We start from the raw sequence: 13,660 nt of genomic DNA, 5'->3' as shown, positions 1-13,660 counted from the left end.
ACAGAGGGAATAAATTGAAGGCCATTAAGTGAAGTACATAAAATTCTCATAGCAAAAACAATCTTGTACCATTCGCAGACTTTGCAAAGTGTTTTTAGCAGCTCGACGTTGAAAAAAATACGCCGACGACAACCAGATGGAGAGTTGGGCCAGTTTCTCGAGGGGACCCAAAGGTCAAACTACACGAGGCGGCGAGGTCAGTAGATCAGAGGGAAAGTCTGGACAGCTGCTTTTACATGAGCTGGAGATCACTGCTGACTCACTGAGTAAAGAGGGAAGGTTCTGGAGCTGGGGGGCTGGTCGCCCTCTAAAAAAAATTATGCCAGTGGGCGCCCTTCCTCATTTTCTGCATTGAGGTAAAAAATGAACAAATACATAAAGAAATAGTTGTGGTTTACAGGGCTAGGGTTAGTGTTCAACCCCCAAGAACCCAAACCCTAGCCCCGTAAGCCGCACTAGTTGCGTCGCCTCACGTCGCCTTTGTCTTGGCCAAAAAGTTGCACTCCAACACACCGCAAAGACTACAGCCAATGGCCTGTTACCACGTACGTTCTGCGTCTGCGTGAGAGGAAATAACTCTCCACACCAGCAGGTGGCGGTAGTCTGTATTCGTCATTCAAAAAGGGAAACCGGAAGACCGAGGACGGTGGATATACAAGCCGTTGTTATAATACGTACATGAAACAAAGCAGTCTTTGCTGACCATTTTCACTCCACTCTCACCCATTACTTAGCTTCATTCAAAATGACCACGTCGTTGTGAAAATATCCATGTATTGGAATGATCAGATGAAGATCAAGATGAAAAATGAGAAGAGCCTTCTGTGTTTTTCCTCTTGACTTTACTCATTGGCTTGCTTTTCTCACTTCCGTTTCTCTTCTCGTGCACTGATTCGTTTAAGCTGAACAGCCAATCAGAGTGATTTCTCTCACCGACGGGCCGTAAAAACTCTGACACGGGCAGACTAGAGCCGATGGTGCGGGACACTGTGCAAAAACTAGGCCGACAGACGCTCACCGACGGCCCCAAAACTGTCCGACCATCAGCTTGGTGTGTCTGGTCCTTTAAAGCTACGTCACTACACTCTCAGCTCACTTTCCCTGAGCGTTTATTATTGACGAGGATGGGTTTACATTGTAGTTAATGGAAAGCCTAAAGGGTGCCTTAAGCGTCGGCATCTAACGCAGACGGCCGTGACAAAGCGTCGGTATTTGACGCCCTGGGAATGAGAACAGACTGGCACAGCACCTGATTCTTGAAATGGTCGGAGAGGGAGCACAGATTTTCCAGATCAGGATGTGAACCTGCAACTTTCAGGACCATAAACCATCTTCTCCGTCGACCCTCCCCTCCTGCCTCTCTGCTTCTAGCTGGCCTCATATTCACTCTGAGCAGGCTGACCAGACCAAAGCTGACATTGTCACAGCCCATCTCAGTCACTCGCTCAATCTTTTCTTCTTCTTGCATTTTGTCCCCCCCCCTCCTCCACCTCCACCAGCCTGAAGCTCCAACAAAAGATTTTCTCATTGAATTTAGAGACTGGCCATTGAATATGCCAACTCCTGGAGTTTAAGGATTTTCCTCTTAATATTTTTTTCTCCTGCCTCATTAGATGCCTCTCTGACTATTGTATGGCTCATGGCGAGAGCACTGTGGAGAAAATGGGCTCTGCTCCAGCCACGGATACAATATGAATTTCAATGCGAGTTGACGACTTATTCACTCCAGCCTCTGTCAGGGCATGCGGCGTGAAATACCTGAACGTCACGGCTCCCATTCATATACATTAGGCATCATTTATATTCCCTTTCATGCGCACATCCCCAGAATCTCAAATATTCCTCTCGCAGGCGAATGCTAAGTGGAGTTTCTATTGGAGTGGAGGTTGAGGAATGCTCAGTGATAACAGCTAAACGCCACTCATATTCGGTGTCACAACAGATCTACGTGATCAGTGGATATCTGCATTCTTCCCTCGCCTGTGTAGGCGGGGAGATGTTTGAAGTACTGTATGTAGGCGTTGACATGCTAAACTTGAATTAATGGCTTGGATCATCATTTCCTCATGTTGGTTCTTTGCCATAATTCTGCAAATTATACCTGAAAGTCTCTTAAAAAAAACCGCCCACACGCACACATGCAGAGAGAGAATTGAATTCCCTCCCAGGCTCATCCAGTCTATCAAGCATCAGAAGAGAGATGTTCTCTCTTAGCATCTCAAATCGTGTTAGATTTCCAATTTCAAGCCATTTATTTCATGTTATTTCCCTCAGCCCCCGAGAAAAATTTCTTTTTTTCCACATCTGCATGCCGTCTTAAGGTATGGCTTGTCAGTGTGAGACTATCGCGCCACTTCAAACAACTCAATTAATTGAAAATACAAGTCAATTATTTCTTAATTAAGCTCCCTCTGCAGTACGATTCCTCTGTAGGGTACGCCGTTGTTGCTCATTATCAATGAAGAGGGAAACAACAACTTCACAGAAAGAAATGAAAACTTTCATATCTTCGATTTTCTGCGTTTCTTTTTTGTTTTTCTCCCACAAATTGATTTGTTGATCTGTAAATAAGCTAAGTGATAAAGTAATCCACACTGAAAAAGGCCACATGCTCCTCATGCTCCATAGCGACTCAGAGGGGATTACATGGCAAACAGGAAGCCATCTGCCTCTGCACGGATGGCAGTCTTATTATTTTTCACCATTATTTAAATCCAAAATAGACAGACAGATACTTTCCCTCCCTCGCTCTCAGAAACACTGTGACAGGCTACTTCTAACACCATCTCCAAGCTCATTAGTAAAACATACTCATATTTTTTAATTCTGCAGGAAACCTTCTGCTTCTTTTATTGCTTGCAATTGGTCATTAATTGCAATTTTTTAACCGTAATCAAAGTAATTGTACAGAGGTTATGGCTTGTTTGCGGTGTAACACATCATCAGGGATCATAATCTTAACTGCTCCGAGCAAATGTGATCATATCCAGCACGGAGTAGCAGCTGTAAAATGTTACGACCTCCTCGATAAATTTACATCCCAGAATGGCTGACTCTTTTATGGTAAAATTACAGTGAGACTGTAGGTCACTGTATTTTACTCAGGCCTGGAGAGGTTTATTGGGTCGTACCCCTTTATCACAGGAACGCACCCTTACTGCTCCTCCCAGCTCCTCCCAGAATGGTGTAGGAGGAGGATGTTTAAACTGGGTGGTGGCTTCAAAGTATTGCATGTAGTTGTCGTTGATAAGGTGGGTGTACTACTAGGTAGAGATGGGTGGGTTACTGACAATGAAGTGGGTGTACTCCTCTCCTTTATATCCAAATGGCTTTCTGGCTGATAGGTGGGTATACTGTGAACCACTAGAAAAACAGCGTATGCCCTCCACTACACCACTGATTGTATTCAAGATATTTTTAATATGTTTAAGTTCATCATGACACTAAATATATCAGAATGTAGCATTCATTAAGAGTCATATTCGTGTCCATCTGATGACTGTTAGTCCAATAATCATTTTTGCTCTGGTTTGGTCTCCACTCACTCCTGAGAAAGAAGTCTCTGGCTCTTAGATGCTATATGTTTCTAGCATGTTAATCATACTGAACTGCTGTTTTGTCTCACTTTATTCATTTAGCCTGACATCGTGTTCTTGTTGCTGATTTCGGAGGGTGTTTGTTTGTTTTATTCTCGTATTCAGTAGCAAGTGACGTCCCGCCGACGTCATTTTCAGTCAACATGGAAGCAGCGGTAATCTTTGCTATAGGAGCAGTTCAAGTTTTTACCAAAGATAAAAGAAATATGTTGATTAAAGAAATGATTTCCGTAAGTCGTCTTGGAGCTAGGGTTGATAATCTTCTCCAAAAACACTTTTGTTACATTTGTTGAAATTCTCTTTACATCCCGACAGCAATCAATAAATCAAATACTCTGATCAAAACATCTGGTAGGTTATCTGTGGCTGTCGCAGGACTGTAATGAACCTGTCCAATCATTTCATTGGGCCCAAAATAAATGAACATGACAATAGCCATGTTCGCTGTTTATGTCAATAATGATAATAGTGGGGGAGTGGCTTTGGAGGGAGGCCTGAAGGGATGGGCGGTCAGTGTCGCCGACTTGACGCGTTTCTCGCTAGATTTAGTGACTTTAGGAGCTGGTGCTGCTATAGCTACTTTCATTTAAAAAGAGTTGGCATGGTTGGATAATTAAAAAAATATAGCGAACTCTTGCTGGTTTCTCCAATGTTACCTACCTGAGCTTTAAAACAACCAGTACTGTTATGTTGAACTCATCCATGTTTGTCACCATTTGTGACCATTATCCTCTCACAATTTTTTATGGATAGCTATCTAGCTATGAAGAAATCACCATTCTTAATCTGGCTTTCAAAGCTCTGATTGGTCGATTGTTTCTCTAACCGGCAGGAACAGCCGTCACTGAGACATCAGATCTGGTTGAATCACTGAACTGAGATCTGCGTGGGTGATTCAGAGATCTGGAACCAGGATAAGATGATTCACTTTCTTCCCCAGTTAGTCAGCAACTGTGTCTTTCTGCCTTCTGGTTTTAGGCAGGTGGTGTACAGTTGAACTATTAAAGTCTTTTTTGCTGAAAATACTGTTTATGAGAGCAGTACGGCTGTGCTGTTAAACCAAAGCAGAGAGTTAAAACTGGCTAAAAATCTCCAAAGAGCTGCAGAGTTTGTGATAAATCCCGTGAGTTCATCATTATGAGCGACACCTTCCACATACGGTAGTTATTTGACTCAGCATTAATATAAAAAAAATGATGAATGGAGCTTTAAAATGCTACCCACAGTACTTTATAATGTTTGATATCTTGCGTGTCGGCTGGAAATCATTAACAACAGTACTTTCTGAGTGCCAACCCGAGTTGTGCCTGTAGCACCACGTATCAGAAACTTTTCAGTTCTGAATACAAAGTATTATTCAGTCACATCCACAAAAACATTTCTTGGATTCAAGCCGGCAGTCTTCGAGTCACAAGATCACTTTTCTGATCTTCAGGCTGCTGCCACTCTGAGTTAATTTGCGTAAATAAATCAGTCAATTAAAATATGAATAGCGTGCATGTCTCTAGCTTTTTGCCCTCACGCCAGTTTACCACAGTCCATTAACAGCTTCAGACTCAGCCACACAGTGCTTATGGCACATGGGAGCCCAGAATGGAGAAAATGCTGCGCAAAAGTGCCTCATTATGGCTGCTTTCCAAATTAAATGGAGAAGATGTATTATTCATTCGTGGAGAATCCCCTGTGAGTGAGGCCCAGCAGGAAAACAGGAAGTGTGTGTTAGGTTTTCTCTCTGCCAGCCGCTTAACAATCGGTTGATACACACCCAGTTCTGCAGTTGGGACCCGGCAGAACCGATGCAGTGTTCACTCTCATAGAGGATGTCCAGGAGGCCTTCTCAAATTAGATCTTCATACCTGATAATAAAATCTTTCCTGTGTCCGCACAGTTGTGTTGCCTCAATTTGGAGCAATAAAAAAATAAAAAGCTCTGCTACGACAGGCAACAATGCACCGCCATCTGAAATAATCATTAGCAAATGTAATCATAATCATAAATAAACAAATTTTCATTATTATTACTACCGGTTCTAGTATTATGGTGTTCTGGCAGTTTTGTGTGTGGTGTTTGTCATCCTGTACTGGTCAAACTGTTTAGATGTTTTTCCACAAGTCAACGTTGATTTATTTGTCACGTAACTTCTGTATTAAATTACGCCACTTCCGGCATAATTTAAACCCAAACCATGATCTTTTCCTAAACCTAACTAAGTAGTTTTATTTTGAAAAGACTGGAGTGGAATTTGACACGTGTGTCACGTGTTGCTGGACATTCGTAGGAAAACGCATGAAAAATACGTAGCTGAAAGTCATGTCTAGTACACGAATCAAATAGATGAAATTTCGTGACTATTTCACAAACTGATGTGAGACTGTGTTGGTTTTTCCACCATGATCACAGCCCATACTGTAAACCTGGAGTATTAATGGAGTTATTGTAATTTTGACTGTACAAGACGTGCCTGAATGCACCATTAGTTTTGGTCTCTGGGGTCAGATGGTCTCATTTGAGGAGGAGGAGCAGGTCTGACTTTGTCTTCATTCAGAGCACCCGACCACAGAATTTGCAGAGACACAAACATATGAGCCAACGTGTTGCGTGCAGCATGTTAGAGCAGCACTGTAAATATTTGTTTGTGTTTCACACAATAAACCAACTCCACTTCTTTGACATTTAAAGACGAATTCCCCTCGCGTTGTGTGTGATCCGCAACAGACTCTAGTCGCACATTGAATCTTCCTTTGTGCATATAATACAGTTTTAAAGAGGGAATTACAATTAGAGGAGGGAAAGTGGGTCACTCACGACACCGGGGATGTGCAGCAGAAAGCACTATGTGCTTGTCATGTCATCTCTCACTAAGCTGCAGTCACTCAGGACCGGAGCGGCCCCCGGTGTCAGGCGCGTCAGCTTGTGCAGGTTGAATCCATTCTAAAAGCAAGCGTGTCCAATTTTCCTCCTTACTGGCCATTACCTTTCACAGTGAGAGCCTCCAATATGGTGGAAGACAGCTGTCATGTCTGCCGCCGCCCCAAAGACTGCATACATTTAAGGAGATTACAGCTCCGTCCAGGCTTTACCTGTGATAGAAATGTTCATGAGGGCAACATTTTTGAAACATCAGCCTACACGGTTTTGAGAAAAACTATTTTCTTATTCCGTGATGAATGTGATGTGTGTGTTATTTGAGGATACACATTAATTTCTAATGGCAGCTTAATAATTACCTGCGTGTACGTGTTGGTTGCTGCATTTGTGTCACCCCGTGTGATAGTCAGCTTTGAAGATGTCTTTGAAAGGTAGCTGCGACCTCATGTGAACACATCACAGGTTGCAGTTCTGACTGATGCCTTTTTCAGAGCGGGCCAGAGTCCAGCCTCTACGATTCACTATATTCAATTTATTCCAGATCAACAAGGTGAATGGATGTTTTATAGAGCACATGATTTCTACCGGTGAGGATCTCTGGAGACCCCTCTTTTTCTTTTAATGTCTCCACCAACATTATTCAACAGTGTGAATGTCTTCCTTGCAAAACTCAAACACCAAATGTCTTTATGTTATTTACTGAGGAATCATTGGCCACATCTTTATATGGAAATTAATCAAAGTAATCTCGCAAAAACACTTGTTCAACATTTGTCCAAATCTTTGCCAAATTGTGTTCCTGCTTGTTCCAGTTTTAGTCAACACAACAGTTTTGACTTTATTTTAAATTTACATCTAATAACCACAAATGGGACCTCAGGGGTCCTTCTATCAGTTCAGGTCTGTATGGAGTGACACGGGAGAAAATGTTCTTCCTCTTGCCCGGTCACATTTATTTTTCCCCATCCCTTCCTAGTTTAATGTCTTTTGACCCCTTCATGTCCCGATCCATCACTTTTACTCTTGATCCTGCTCCAGGTTTTAAAGGGGTCCTCCTTCTCTCAGTTTGGGTCTGAGGGGAGTAAAGGGTGACTTCGGGAGTGAGATATTCTTCACCTGCTGCACGGCCCCAATTTCTTTCTTTCTACAACCTTTGTCCCCGTCTTGTCCCGATTCTTCACTATTACTCCTGATCCTGTTTTCAGGTATTACAGAGCTCCTTCCTCTCTCACCTGTAATGATCTGGCTGTTGACACAATGCTGACACATCACTACCCTATAACTTAAAGTTACTACAAGGAACTTTTAACTAGTTGTAAAACAGTCCCGGTTAACATAAACAAACAAGACCATCAGCTAGAATATTGGCTATTTCTATATTCTTAATGCTTGTCATTGAGTCTGATTCCGCACTAAATCAGACGAAATCATGCAGGTTCACCAGATCTTCCTTCAGCTCAGACTCCAGCGATGGCAGCCCGCCGTGGACAGACCCAGATCCGGCTTCGCTGTCGCCTTCAACCTGCAGTCAGTGCTCCCGCACAGCGGTTCCTCTCTGCCGGTCCCCGTTGGGATCCAACACCAACACCATGCTGCTGGATGCCCAGGCCGTATTGCTGCGCCCGTTGGAAGGAAGGGAGGCAGAAGTGAGAACCAAAACCTGGACTGCACGGGGCAGACTGTCAGACCCTGCTGCAGTAAAATTAGAGGTTTTCTAAAGGGACTCTGGTGCTCAGAAACACTACCGCGTTTGTCCACAGGGACCGCCAAAATTTACACAAAATGAAAGTTCCTCATAGCAGCTTTAAGGCCCTGACACACCACCGTTAGCCAGCTTTTTGCGGTGTGTCCTGCACCGTCGGCTCTCATCTGCCCGTGTCCGAGTTTTTGTGGCCGATTCAGCATGTTGAATCGGAGGCGCCGCCCGTCGGTGAGAGAAATCACTCTGATTGGCTGTTCAGCTTAAACGAATCAGTGCACGAAAAGAGAAACGGAAGTGAGGAAAGCAAGCCAACGAGTAAAGTCACACTCATCTTCATCTCATCTGATCATTCCAATACACGGATATTTTCACAATGACATCTGGAATGAAGCTAAGTGGTGAGTGAGAGTGGTGTGAACATCTCATCTCACGCAGGCGCATAATGTACGTGCTAACTGGCCATCGGTTGTAGTCTTTGCGGTGTGTTCAAGTGCAACTTTTTGGCCAAGAAAAAGGCGACGTGAGGCGACGCAACAGTCCTTCATCACCACTAGTTCTTTGAAGTCGGATTGATGTTTCTGGGCCTTTAAATAGATGATTTACATAACTTATATAACGCTCTTGAAGAAATAATAGAACGCCATTCCTCCCAGCAGTCTTGCAGCACCCATGGGACCCTGAGGATACTTGACTGATGTTTCTGATCTTATGAATGATGGCCAGGTAAGCTGTTGTTTTCCTTCACATGATGCTTCAATTTTTTTCCTAACAGCGGGGACGGATTCACAATTTGTACTAACAATGTGGGCGTCATTCATCAACCCCAAATTACCTTTTCCTGGCTACAGTAGACAGCAATATTTGATAGCTCATTTACTCTCAGTCCTAATGAGAAATATTTCTGTCCACAGCTCTCCAACCGTCACAGCTCATTATAGCAGATTTCAAAGCTGCACCCACCTGAAGTTTGATGTCTTTTCAAACCGGAGCTTTGCTGACTCACTCTCAAAGAGAAAAAGGTAGTCAGGTGATACACACTAAATATAATTCCCTGAGCGTTCCTGCTGTTTCAAGTACTTTCAATGATATCGATGACTAGTTTTAAAGTCTCCAATTATTTTTCAAAGAGTATTTTTTCGAGGCATTTTCACCTTTATTTGACAGAGGACATGAAATAGGAGAGAGAGAGAGATGTATGACATGAAGCAAACCCAGGATGTGTCAGCTCAAGACTTTTATTTGAGATTCAAAACTTTTATTTGCCATTTGCTCAGGTACAATGTACAAAGGCATTGGAGTCCTTGTGCAGTTCTCTCAGTGAAGTAGAAAAAAATAAGATAAATACAATCAAATATGCACATTTTAATGAATAAAAAGAGATTAAAAAGTTGCACTGTTGGGAGCGCCATCTTGGAGTAGCAGCTCCCATGTGCATGCCATATGTTTATATGGCACACGCTGTAACCACTCAGCTACCAAGGCGCTCCAAAGTCTCCAATTACTGTCAGCGACAGGCAAATTCCCATTTGTTAAAGTGTTTTTCACCGTTTACATGCTCATTTATGCTGCTTCTTCTTCATTTGTTGTTGCTGTTTTTCCATATTTGTGGCCAGTCAGCCCACAGGCATCTTACAAAATGATTGCATTTATACATTTTCATTTCCAAGTACCTTTTTATTAGAAAAGAGAGAAATTTCTTGCTCAGTATTTCAAAAAGTAAAAGCTTGTATTGTAAAAAACTCTAATTATCTTTGTCAAACTTAGAGAGATGTTTGTTGAGACGTTCAGGAACCCAGAAGATAGTCAAACATATGGTGTTTTGGTGTTATATTCCATATGTTTGGTTGCTATCACAGGGCACTGACACAAGCTTCATCATGTATTTGCTTGCTGAGCTCTAATTTGGTTTTGTATGGCTCTATTGGCAGAGAGGGACATTAACAAGGGAGATGGTTTAGTGTTTTGATTTGCAAGGGGACTTCCCATATAATTTTTTTTTCCTGTGAAATCATTTAAAACTCACCAGTTTAATCAGCTTCAATCAGCCGATTGGGCTGCAGTGATACATTTCATCTTCTCGCTAATGAGATGCCCTATCTGCTCTTATTAAACACTGGGATTGTGCATGTATACTTCAATACCAAAGGAGCACGTCCCATATAATAATGCAAGAAAAGAAATATCTCTCATCTCATTAGTGTCCTTTGGTATTAAGTAATGATAATGATCATTTCTGTTAAACTCTCTGTTGTTGTTTTATTAGCAATAATGACGAAGGTCCATAGCAGTTTAACTGTTCACAGTTTTATCAGATCTGTGACCAAGCAAAAAATTATATAAATTAATAATTAATTATCTGTAGGTTCTCCATTTCTTATAGCTCTTTTATGACTTTGTCTTTGATTGGTTAAGTGCTTGTGTGGTTATATTGGTTGTATTTATTCATCCTTTTGTTTTGTCTGACTGTTTTTCTTTCTACGCTCTGCACTCAGGTCTCTCTTGCTAAAGAGGTCTTGGTCTCAGTGAGACTAGCTGATTAAATAAAGGTTATATATAACCACGTTAGCCATTATAACAGCCATCTGAGGCTAATATGTTGCTAACACAACATTCTAGGTTACTGTTGAATTACTGTTGGGCCAGTACAGTTGATGTTATACATTTGACTATGTTTACTTTAACTGTTGTGGACTCTTTTGACTTGTACTTCCTGTTATTTCACTGTTTATGCTAAAAATACTATACAAAAAATATGTAAAATGTTGTTAATTTCAAAAAGCCTTTTATCATGAATATTCCTGATTGACCACCTGTGTTGTATCCAGCACTGCAGGAGGAGGGCACAGAGCATCCTGAGGGACAGACACCACCCAGCTCACTCTCTGTTCAGGTGGAGGGAATCAGGACACAACCTGAGGCACCACAGGCCAGAGAGCATCTCCACTCTCAGAGCCCGCTTTCACAACAGCTTCTTCCCAGCTACAATAAGACTGGTGGCAAAGGACATTAAAGAGGGACACAAATCCCCCTCACCTCACCTCCATAACATTATTGACACACATTACACCTGAACTGAATGGACTGTAACGCTGTGCAATATGCTGCCTTCCACTCTGTAATTGTCTGAAATATATTATTTATTTATTTTTTAAAATATTTTCGAGAGGTACAAGTTATTTTAACATGGTCATGGAGCATATATACTGTATATTTGTATTCTGGGGGTATCGTTCCTATGCAGAAGGTAGTTTAGTTTATTTATTGACTACACTGAGGGCGTTTTATATTTTAATGTATTTATGTATTGTGTTGAGTTGAATGTGCTACTTATTTTGTACTGTAATTACCTTGTGCCTTTTCTACCTTTTTTCTTTTCTTAAAGCTGACATGGTGTAAACTGCTCAGAATTCCAATGTTCTTAGGTGCAAATGGAAAATAAAACTCTTGAATCTTGAATCTTTTGTTGTTGTTGTTAAATAAATAAATAAATAAATGAATAAATAAATAAAAATAAAATTAAATAAAATGAAATAGATAAATATTACACTATAACTTTTATAAATATTACAAATATAATAATATAAATATAAACATCCCCCCTCCATGGTGAGGATGGGCCTCCACTAGAGGGCGCTGGTGATTGGCTGCGGCCCTGGAGCGTGTGGAAACGTAATGAGGTCACAGGCGGCGTCCTAGAACCTGAACGTGACGGTTGATCTCCGAGAGGCTTGTTTGGTGTAGAAGTTGGTTCGATTTAAGCTAAGTAGCTAAAGTAAAGTTGAAGTAAAGTGTTTTTATTTGTGATACTGGTTGGAAGAAACGCATTTCTGATGTGGGGAACTCATTTTGGATTTAAATAATGTCACAGTGAGGAGAACAGAGCAGTTTTAATGAGCTAACACCTGCTGCTCAAGTGGATTTTAAATTTTGAATATTAACGGCTGCAATTAGATTTCGAATTTTGAATATTAACGGCTGCAATTAGATTTCGAATTTTGAATATTAACGGCTGTTGTCGCCCGAACCAGCACTTCAGGATCCAGAAGGTAAGTTCATTTCATTTGATTCTCTTCTGGATTTTAATACCGACTTTTAGGTGATTACCGCCGCCTACTGTACCGGAGTATGTAGCACAGGATCTAGTTTACATTAGGCTGTAAATAATAATAATAAAACTATATTGGTAAGTTGATTCTTACACGTGTCTCAATAATAAAGTGAGCACTAACTAGGCCTATGCTGTGTCTACTGTAGAGGCCATGGACTGCTGTGCACAACATTAATAAACTGTAAAAGAAAACCCCAGTAATTATCTTTATATAATTAGCCTTATTACTGTAATTTTAAGAAAAAGTAATAAAGAAATATAACAAAAGAAATATTTTACTTTTAATATATATTTATTGTTAGAATAGAGTAATACACCGTAAATCTAAGACCATTTACATATAAATCACAAATGAAATATGTAATTTTACGTTGCAAAAGCCCAAATTTACATTAACTCTCAGAAGTTTTGACAAAAAAATCTGTATTTTTACAAGAAATAGTTTTAGAACTCCATTTAATCCTTTTCTTCTAACATAAATTAATTGTTGAAATAGTCATAAACCTCTAAAAAACAGAATAATTATCTTTAAAAATGATCAAGAAAAGCTTAAATACAGATAATTACGATTGTGATTACAAAAAATACTGTAAATCTAAGACTATTTACATATGAATCACAAATGAAACATGTAATTTTTACAATTTTTTTCTGTCATTTTGAAATACAGACAAAAAATGTCAAATGTCTTGAAAAAAAACTGTAACATTTTTTTTTTTTTTTACATTGTACATTATTATCCAGAATATTTAAACCTGTAATGGTACCCTGCGTTTTACTGATCAACTTCACATTAATTATAACTAACTAATATCATAATATTGGTCAATTACTTTGTATCTGCATGACATTTTTCCTAGTCACCTGCTGTAAGTACTTCCAGTTTAGATCTTTATTGTCCTTAATTCGTTTTAGGCAACTTAAAAACAATAATGAACACATTAAACAATAAGATGATAAAAGACGATTAAATGCACGTAATGCAAAACAAACAGTATAAAGTAAATGCTAAAAATAGCAACCAAAATGGCTTTTTTATTGAACCACCATACCATGTTTGTACAGAGCATTTATACTGTCCATTCAAGAAATATTCTCATTTATTTCTTATATATACCAATCTGGTATTTATATATATATATATACTGTATATATATATATATATATTATATTTAACACACTTGATAGATCCCACTTTTCAGCATTTTGTACTTAGTTTTTTGCACGGTGGTTATGTTATATATTGCACGTCTCAATGCAAATATTTGTACATATTTCCTATTTTTTATATTCTCATTTTCTTATTTTTAATTTTTTTAATTTTAGTACTTATATTTCTTTACATATATTGTGTTTATATTGTAGCATTATTTACAATATTGTAAC

The 13,660-nt window shown here is 40.0% G+C and overlaps 3 protein-coding genes across 4 annotated transcripts in view; 2 read left to right on the top strand and 1 right to left on the bottom strand.

The window, feature by feature from the left end:
- The window catches only part of loxl3b (lysyl oxidase-like 3b), a 372,166-nt gene that overhangs the window by 246,417 nt on the left and 112,089 nt on the right, over positions 1-13,660 (bottom strand). The window lies entirely within an intron of this gene.
- The window catches only part of sfxn5a (sideroflexin 5a), a 152,454-nt gene that overhangs the window by 100,629 nt on the left and 38,165 nt on the right, over positions 1-13,660 (top strand). The gene's annotated exons all lie outside the window — the stretch shown is intronic.
- The window catches only part of gfra4a (GDNF family receptor alpha 4a), a 314,196-nt gene continuing 312,378 nt past the window's right edge, over positions 11,843-13,660 (top strand). For both annotated transcript variants that reach the window (XM_074660851.1, XM_074660852.1), the window contains exon 1: positions 11,843-12,212. The gene's annotated coding sequence lies outside the window, so the exon portion shown is untranslated. The remainder of the gene's footprint in view (positions 12,213-13,660) is intronic.

The sequence above is a fragment of the Sebastes fasciatus genome, chromosome 15 (genome assembly GCF_043250625.1).
Source record: "Sebastes fasciatus isolate fSebFas1 chromosome 15, fSebFas1.pri, whole genome shotgun sequence".
Lineage (NCBI taxonomy): Eukaryota > Metazoa > Chordata > Actinopteri > Perciformes > Sebastidae > Sebastes > Sebastes fasciatus.
This window is presented reverse-complemented; position numbering and strand designations above follow the sequence as displayed.